Source organism: Nuphar pumila, chromosome 12, assembly GCF_984573655.1.
Source record: "Nuphar pumila chromosome 12, dmNupPumi1.hap1.1, whole genome shotgun sequence".
Lineage (NCBI taxonomy): Eukaryota > Viridiplantae > Streptophyta > Magnoliopsida > Nymphaeales > Nymphaeaceae > Nuphar > Nuphar pumila.
The window spans coordinates 8,361,886-8,370,968 of NC_143260.1; positions in this window are offsets into that span (position 1 = coordinate 8,361,886).

The window sequence follows — 9,083 nt, forward strand, 5'->3', positions numbered from 1 at the left end:
TTGAATATATGCTGCTTTTTGGTTATTTTGTATTTTAATATACAATAGTATTTGATCAACATTTTTTTCCAGAAGCATTCGTGATATATTATTCACATCGGAGCAGGGTCGGGTCCGAACCCATGGACAGCTGAAAGTTAAGACTGATAAACAAGCTGAACGAACCAAATACAAGGTATTTCGGTTCGTGCATTTACCACTGAAAGGTGTTTGAACTTCTGTTCATGTTTAAATGAGCCCAGCCGAGCTCAAGCTTGATTTCAAGCTAGACGAGCGGAACACCATCACATGCATTTTAAAGAGTGAGACCAACGAGATTTGAACCCCAAACCTCCATTTTGAGGGTCATCCAGCTGTAGCATGTTACTTTCTATGACATACAATATGTTTTTTTTTTTTTTTTATATATTTACTCAAAAAAACCATTCTCAGGAACAGAGACCTAGCCGCATTGGCTTTGACTGCAGTACTTTACTGTCACTGCATTGCAGCATAAAACTTTGTGAGCTTACCCCTTGCCCTTAGGGAGTGGAGTCGGCGACATACAAGCTTAAAACCCACATTTTATTTATTTATTTAGGGTGCATTTGTGTAAACCCAGCATCGTAATCCAAAGGCTTACGCGGGTAACAGAAATTGAAACTGCGCGGGCTCGCTCGAGACAATGGCGGTGGAGAAGAAGAAGAAGAAGAAGAAGAAGAAGAAGAAGAAGAAGAAGAAGAAGGGAATGTCAAGAATCTTGGGGTTTTGGTTGCTCTTCGTCATCGTTCTCGTCTCTCTCCCCTTTCCCCTCTTCTTCGTCCTCCGCCATCGCTCTCCTCTCCTCCCCAGGTTCGATCTCTCACTTTCTTGAAAAGATCTCTTTGATTTTTTGAACTCTTTGCACGCGTAGTTTCGACGCAGAGATCTTGATTAATTTGGTTGATTTCGATGAAAATATTATTTTCCTTTTTCTTTTAATTATTGCTAGATCGTTTTCCTTTGATATATTACTCCTTTTTTTTTCTTTTAATTCCTTCTGCTAGTTCGAATGTGGACTTTGAGTTGCTTCTTAGCTTAATTTTCAGTTTTTGATCGGTTGAATCTGACTGAGAAAGAAGTGTTTAAGAAAGAATTATCAAATTGATGATCGTCTTGAACGATCTGCTAAGGGTGTGTCTTGGATTCATGTGGATGATCAGTGTTATCGACTCGTTTGATCCTTTTCCTTAATTGTGTTTGCAACCGGAGATTAGTACTAGTTCCTTTTTTCTTCTGATACAATAATCCTTTTTCTTCTTTTTCCTCTTTTTTGAATTCGGGAACGTGGATGAAGATGCATATATTAGTTTGTAAGAAACTCTTTGATCAATGGTTTCCTTTTTGCCTTTTGATTTTGCAATCTCCATTCATAGGAAAGGTGATAAATAGTTATTTTTCTTTGGTAAAATCATTGGAGATTTATGATGATTAGTGCGATAGTAGTTGAGTTGATGATGATATAGGAAGAAGAGATTATGACAATATGAGATTACTCTTATGCGTATGGTCAGGAACTAAAGGTTGATCTCAAATATTCAAACCCGGATAGCCTTGCTAGAAAGTCAAAACGTGCAAAGGTATGCCATCCCTTCACGATTTGAGTGATTATAGCAATAGTCTTTGTTCAATAGTTTCCTTTCTGCCCTTGATTTTTCATCTATATTTATCACAATTTTGGCAAATAATTATTATGATGTGGTAAAATTACCAGAATATCACAATTGGTATGATAGTACGGCAGTTGGTGACAATTGGAACTAGTGATTGCGACTATGCCTAAGTTTATTCTTATGTGTATGGTTCAGGAACTCAAGGTTGATCTTAAATATTCAAGCCCGGATGACCTTGCTGGAACGCCTAAACATGAAGAGGTATGCCATCTTCGAGGACTAGTGATTATGTGCTGGACAACACGCTTGGTGGCGTTGAAACTCCTTGATCTCAATAGTTTCCTGTTTGCCTTAAGATTTTTCATCTCTCTTCATGGAAATTTGATAGATAGTTACTATCCTTTGGTAAAATTATTCGAAGACTATGACAATTGGTCTGATAGTTGATGATAATAGGCACAAGAGATGAGATTGTGGCAGTATGTCTGAGATTATTTCTTATGGTTTGGTCAGGGACTCAAAGTTGATATCAAATATTCAAATTCGAATGACTATGAAAATGTAAAATTGTCTACGAAGAGACAATACGCATACAAGCATAAATACTTTAAAAAAGAAGTGCATGAAGGCACTTTCACAACACTTGAACACAATACGCGAAAAGCGTAAAAACAATAAACATGCAATAATGAATGTGTTTTATAAAGAAAGAGGAAATGCTTGAGACTCTCAAGCTTAAGAATTTACAAGGGGGAACACCCCTATTTATACAAGAAATGGGAGGTGCAAGGGGGCTCCCCAAAGGAGTCGTTGGGGAGCTCCCAACGGTCACAATTGTGACCGTTGGGGGCTCCCCAACGACTCTATTGGGGAGACCCCAAGGCACCTTTTTGAAATTACAAAAAGAAAAAAAATAAAAAATAAAAGAAATTAAAAATAAAGAAAAAAGTTACAACATATTCCAATTGGAATATGCGCAAAAATGTAAAAGGACCAAAATACCCTTTTCGGGTAAAAAGGGGAAAATGTATAAATATATATACTTATATATAGAGATACGTATACATATAACATATGTATACGTATATCTATGTATATAAGTATATATATTTATACTTACAATAATGTTTTTGAGTATACATTTTAACAGAAAAGGTATGTCATCTTTGGCAACTTGACTGATTACTTGCTGTGAAAGGCATGTTTTCCAAACTGGTGATCAATATTTTTCCTCTTGCCTTTGATTTTTCATCGCTATTCTTCTCAAAGTCAATAAGTGTTAATAGTTGTAATGAAATACAAAACAGACAATAGAATGCCTCTTATGGGCTGTTACAAACACACTAAAGTGTACACACAAGGACCACTTATGGGTTAAGTATAAAAGCACAAGCACAAGGCCTCAAAGGGCTAGAAACAAATATAAAAAATATAAATATATTTGAACTTGAAATGCTTGAGACAAGCATGTTTTTACAAGAGTGAGAGATCCTTTTATAGAGGTAGATGGGCTCAAAGAGCTGTTGGGAGCACCCCAACAACTAGAAAAAGAGTTGATGGGGAGCTCCCAACAACTCTATTCTAAAGGACTAAAAAACCCTTGACAATAGGCCAATATTACAAATAGAAAATAAAAAAACAAAAATACAAAAATAAAAAGAGTTGTGCTCCTACTAGGCACATCCTATTACACTGTGTAAAAAGATAGAAATACACCTAGTAGGTATTGCCTATTACAAACATATATACATATTAATATGTATATATCTATATCTATATCTATATATATATATACATACATGCACGTATATATATTCTTAACACTCATCCCTCAAACTTATAGTATGATTATCAAAAGTTTGTTAAGTAAGAAGTGAAACCGAGGAAAAAGCGTTTTTGTGAAGAAATTAGCCATTCGAAATTCTGATGCTACATACGGTAGGATGATCGTCTTCTTAAGGTACTCTTCACGAACATAGTGGCAATCCATCTCGATATGCTTGGTTCTTTCATAAAATGTGTGGTTGCCAACTACGTATATGGCGCTTTTGTTATCACAACTGCGATGATGACTACATCAACACTTTTGTCTTCTAATAGTCGTCTCTAACCATACAATCTCGGACATTGTAGTAGCCAAGATGCGATATTCAACTTCAATCGATGACAAAGATATTTTTTATTGCTTCTTGCACTTCCACGACACCGAGTCACCTATAAAGACACAAAAACCAGTGGTTGAGCGTCTATCATTGGGATCTCCTCTCCAATCAGAGTTAGTATAAGCAATTAATTCAAGTGGGGGGGAAGAAAATAATTAAATTCTTTTGGAAACAAAATTTTGTAAATATCTAATGATACGCATAATGACACTCATGTGTGCAATACTAGGAGAATCCTGGAATTGATGGGTTGCGTGTATTGCAGTGAAATATCAGGTATAGTGATGGTTAAATAAGAGTCTCATTCATCTATCAATAAGGAGTGAGATCATCCAAGGGTTTGCCATCATCTATCTTCATTTTTTTGCATTGATCATTTTAGGACTGTCCACCATTTTTTCATCTATAATTCTAGACTTGTTAATAATTTCAGTAGTAAGCATGGATTGAGTTGGAAAATAGCCAAGCACTAACTAGGTGCCTAGTCGTTACAAAAACTAGGAATGAATGGATTCCTAGGTTACTCCAATTGGGGTACCGACTAGGCATTTAGCGGGCTCCTAAAATGCCCTCGCATCCTTTTTTTTAAGATCTTAGGTTAAAAGGGGTCTCTCTCTCTCTGTGTGTGTGTGGCTCGCTTGACTGCAGTCGTGCCCTCTGCCTTCTCATGATCCTTCCAGGTATGCTTTGTCTGTTTTTGTCTCTTTCTCCCTTCCTCTTCTTCTTCTCTTTTTGTATTTGTCTCTCTTTCTATCTCCTCCTTCTTCCACCTCTATCTTTGTCTCTTTCTCTCTCCCCCTTTTCCCCGCTTCTTCTTCTTCTCTCTCTCTTTCCCTTCATCTATATGTTCTCCTTCTTCTCTCTCCCTTCCTTTGCCGCTTCTTCTTCTCTGTCTTTGTCTCTCTTTCTCTCTCTCTTCCTCCGCCTCTTCTTCTTCTTCTTCTTCTCTTTGTCTTTGTCTCTCTTTCTCTGTCCCCCTTCCTCCACCTCTTCTTCTTCTTCTATCTCTTACTATGCTTGATGATAGTCATATACTTGAACATTTGTTAATTAATTTTATTTTAAGAATTCAAATTATGTTTAAATTGCATAACTTTGGTTGATATGGCAATTGTTTGCTTGTTTATTCATTTGTTCTTAATTTTGGGGTAGGTTTTTGTAACATAATAGGTTTACTATGCTTGACGATAGTGACATTTGTTGATTAATTTTATATTGAATACATGTTTGCTATTAGTTTTGGCACTTTATTTTAAGAATTTAGATTATTTTTAAATTATTTGGCATTTGTTGATATTTGCAGTTGCTAGTGTAATAAAATATAAAACCAAGTTTAACCATAACAAAACTAAACCTATCATATTAGGCCTTAAGGGCCTGTTTTAAGCCATACATGGATTTATATAAATGAAAAACCTTTTTTTATTAGAATTTCATATCTTGGTGGAGGGTCCATATATCCTTCTTCTTTCAATTCACCATTTAAAAACATATTTTTGACGTCCATCTAATAGATATGTCAATTCATAATGTAGCTACAACTATAAGTGTTCTGACAAAAGTCATTTTAGCTACTAGGGGAGATGTCTCATCATAGTTTATACCATATTCTTGAGAATATCCTTTAGCCATTAACCTAGACTTATATCACTCAAGGGATTCATCGTTCTTGGTTTTGAACTTGTAAATCCACCTGCATCCCTATAGTTTTCTTTTCTTCAAGTAAATATGATATTGTCCATATATTAGATTTGTCTAGGGCTTTAAGCTCATAATTCATCGCATCTATCCATTCAGGATGATGATCTTTGGCTTGTTTATGGGCATTGAGTTCAAAGTGTAAAGAAGCGACTTTGAATATATTAGGTTCAATAATGAACCAATACACATGCACATGAAGTGCGAATATACCCACTAAAGGGAAAACACAAGCACATAATGTGCTAACACATAAACCCACAAAGGGGCAAAAATGCCTATAAGGCATAAGTTAATATCATTCAAGAGAATAAGGGTGTAACACCCATTACATGGAGCAAAAGCTCTTTCTTGAAGTAGTAAATACAAAGGGGAGAGCCCCTATTTATACACTCTCAAAGGGACCACCTTGGGGGCTCCCAAAGGAGACGTTGGAGAGCCCCCAACGTCTCTATTGGGAGGCCCCCAATATGGTACGAAAAACAAAAAACAAAAAACAGAAAATAAAAGTAATATTACAATGCATATTCCAATTGGAATATGCGTAAAATGACAAATTACAAGAATACCCTTGAGGGTATTTTAGGAAGAGAAAATATATATATATAAATAGAGATACGTATACATATATATGTATACGTATCTTTATATATATATAAATATATAGATGTACATTTAAGGATTATATTTCAACATACATATATGTGTACGAGTACACATATTTTAACACTCCCTCTCAATCTTTGCGGGGAAACGAAAAGATTGAAAAAAGTCGCAAGACTCCAAGAGGCTTCGGTAAGGATGCTATTGAAACTTGTAAATGCCTTCCTCCAATTGCCTTCTAATGGTGAACACATTTCTCGATTCATCCAGGGTACTTCTTTTTTTATCCTATCTCCAAGATCCTGTGGAATAACAACAAAGAACAAGTAAAAAATATCTTTGCACTTTACTCAAATGGAACATTCCTAACAAGGTGCAAAATTATAACTTATGCATAGAAATTTGAAGCACATGATAGGATAATTACTTTAGCATGAAAAGAAAATTTAGAAAACCGAGGTTTCAAAAATCATATATCATGTTAAATAGTGAGCGGAAACGAATTGCAAAAATGCATAATGCATTTATAAGGTCCAACATTGGACAAACACAACCCCATAATGGGGAATAACAAAATGGTCCACTAAGGGACACCACAATAAACCTACGAAGAGGCATAAGCAACATACGCTTTATTGAATGAGGGCCTAAAAGGCCATAATGAGCATATGCATATACTATCATAAAATGAATTAACACTTAAAGAAATCATTAATGAACATGCTCCAAACATACTTTAGTCAAAATGAACACGGATACATATGTTCAAAAGGTTTTAAAAGAACACGGATACAAATGTCCAAAGGCATGACGAATATGAACTTCAATAAGAGGGGCTTTATAAAGGCATATTTAACACGCATAGATCAACAATAGAGTTTTTCACATCTTTAGGGAGAAGATCTATGTCAAACAAATGTCATATATAAGAAGCATAATTTGACTAAGTATATTAAAACATCCACCCAAGATTCAAGAATGAATATCATTTGAGACAAAAGACTCATTTTGCATATCAAATACAAAAGTGGCCGAAAAACTGTAAGCACTTAATATATAGATTAAATGCTAAAATATCAATTTGATTTAAAAACATATCATAGATATGATTCACTTGTATCTAAAAACACAAGTTATGAATGAAATTTTGCAAATTTCAATAGTAGTTCATCCACTACAAGCAACTACCTCATTAGTCTTCCAAAACCTACAAATCAAGTGTATAAGCTACTAGAACAAGAACATAACCATAATGCCATTAAAGGCCAAAAGACACACACAAAGGTGTGTAAAAATACCTCTTGTCTACATGTAATAATACTTGAAATGAGTGCATCAACGACAAGAACAAGAGAATACATGCCAACATGGACCAAAAGCATCTCTTGTCTACGTAAAAAGACACTAAAAACAAGTATGTTCAGCTACTAGAACAAGAGTATCAAGCCAACTATGGGCTAAAACACAATACATCTTTTGTCTACATAAAATGACACTTGAAATGAGTGAAAGAAGCCAACCATGGGCATACATTGCAGCGACTAGAACAAGGACACAAATCCAACATGGACTAAAATCACACACCATGGTGTGAATCAACGTGCCTTGTCTACATATAATAACACTCAAGACAAGTGTGTTCAACTACTAGACCAAGAGAACAAAAGCCAACAAAGGGCTACCAACACACAAAAGGTGTAATAAAATTCTTGTCTACATATGATGACACTTAGATATGAGTTATAAAAGGAGAAGACTTTTGAGGCAATAAAACTTGTAATGACAAACATATAAATAAAACTTTGAATCAATAGAACAATATTTTTCAAAAAAGAATACCCATATTTTGGAATAAACTATGTAAAACTATATTCAACAAGATACTAAAACCGATAGAACAATATTCTAGAGAATAAATGTGTGAACATACGCACACGAATAACACATGAAGCACTTATGCACAAAAGCACGAAATCACAAATATGCAAATGCACACATAAGTTTCATAAACAATAAAAGGTTGGGCAATAATCCTTAAAACCTTGATTTTAATATACCTTAAAACATTTAAGGTTTCAAACACCATATATATATAAATAAGAGCATCCATAAGATCAATGGCCAAAATCAAACGAGTGACACACTCATAATTAGAGATCATATATCAAATCATTCTAGAGTCCCAAGGTGCCCATAACTCACCTCAACCACCATCTATAATATGGCAAGTGGACAATCTAAAATGACGTAACACAAGGTGCCCATAACTCACCTTAACAATTATCTCTAATATAACAATAGGGCCATAAAAAAAGATTGATGCATCATATACTTGGTGATGGATAGAAGATAAATGCCATAAAAGGGCAATGAACTCTTAGAGAAAACATTTTCCAAATATGTGATTTTACAAAAAGGGCCGACTCAAAAGTCCAACATAATTAATCACAACAATATGCCATATAACAATAATGTTGCATATATACGAAATTATGTTCAATCATGATCATTATAAAAAGACTTAATAAACACAACATGAAATATTTAAGCTATGTCATGTGTGAGAAAAGAATTGGAATAAATCAAGCCTTTATAATTTGCTATTATATGTATACCAAGATGTAAAATGGCAATAATCTTAAATGTGTAAATTTAAGACAACATGCACCAAGATATTGCGGAAGCATTTATAATGATAAAAGAAACAATCTTACAAGTCCATTAAGGGATAAAAACAAACACAAGCCCTAAAGAAGGCAATAAAAACATCTCTTTATTGAAAAAAGAGTACCATGTGAAAATGTCTATGAATAGACAATACACATACAAGCATAAATATTTTATAAAAGAAGTGTACGAAGACACTCTCACAATCACTTGAACAAAATATGCAAAAAGCGTAATAAAGGCAAACATGCAATAATGCATGTATTTCATAAAAAGGAACAAATGCTTGAGTCTCTTAAGCTTTAACTATGCAATTATATGC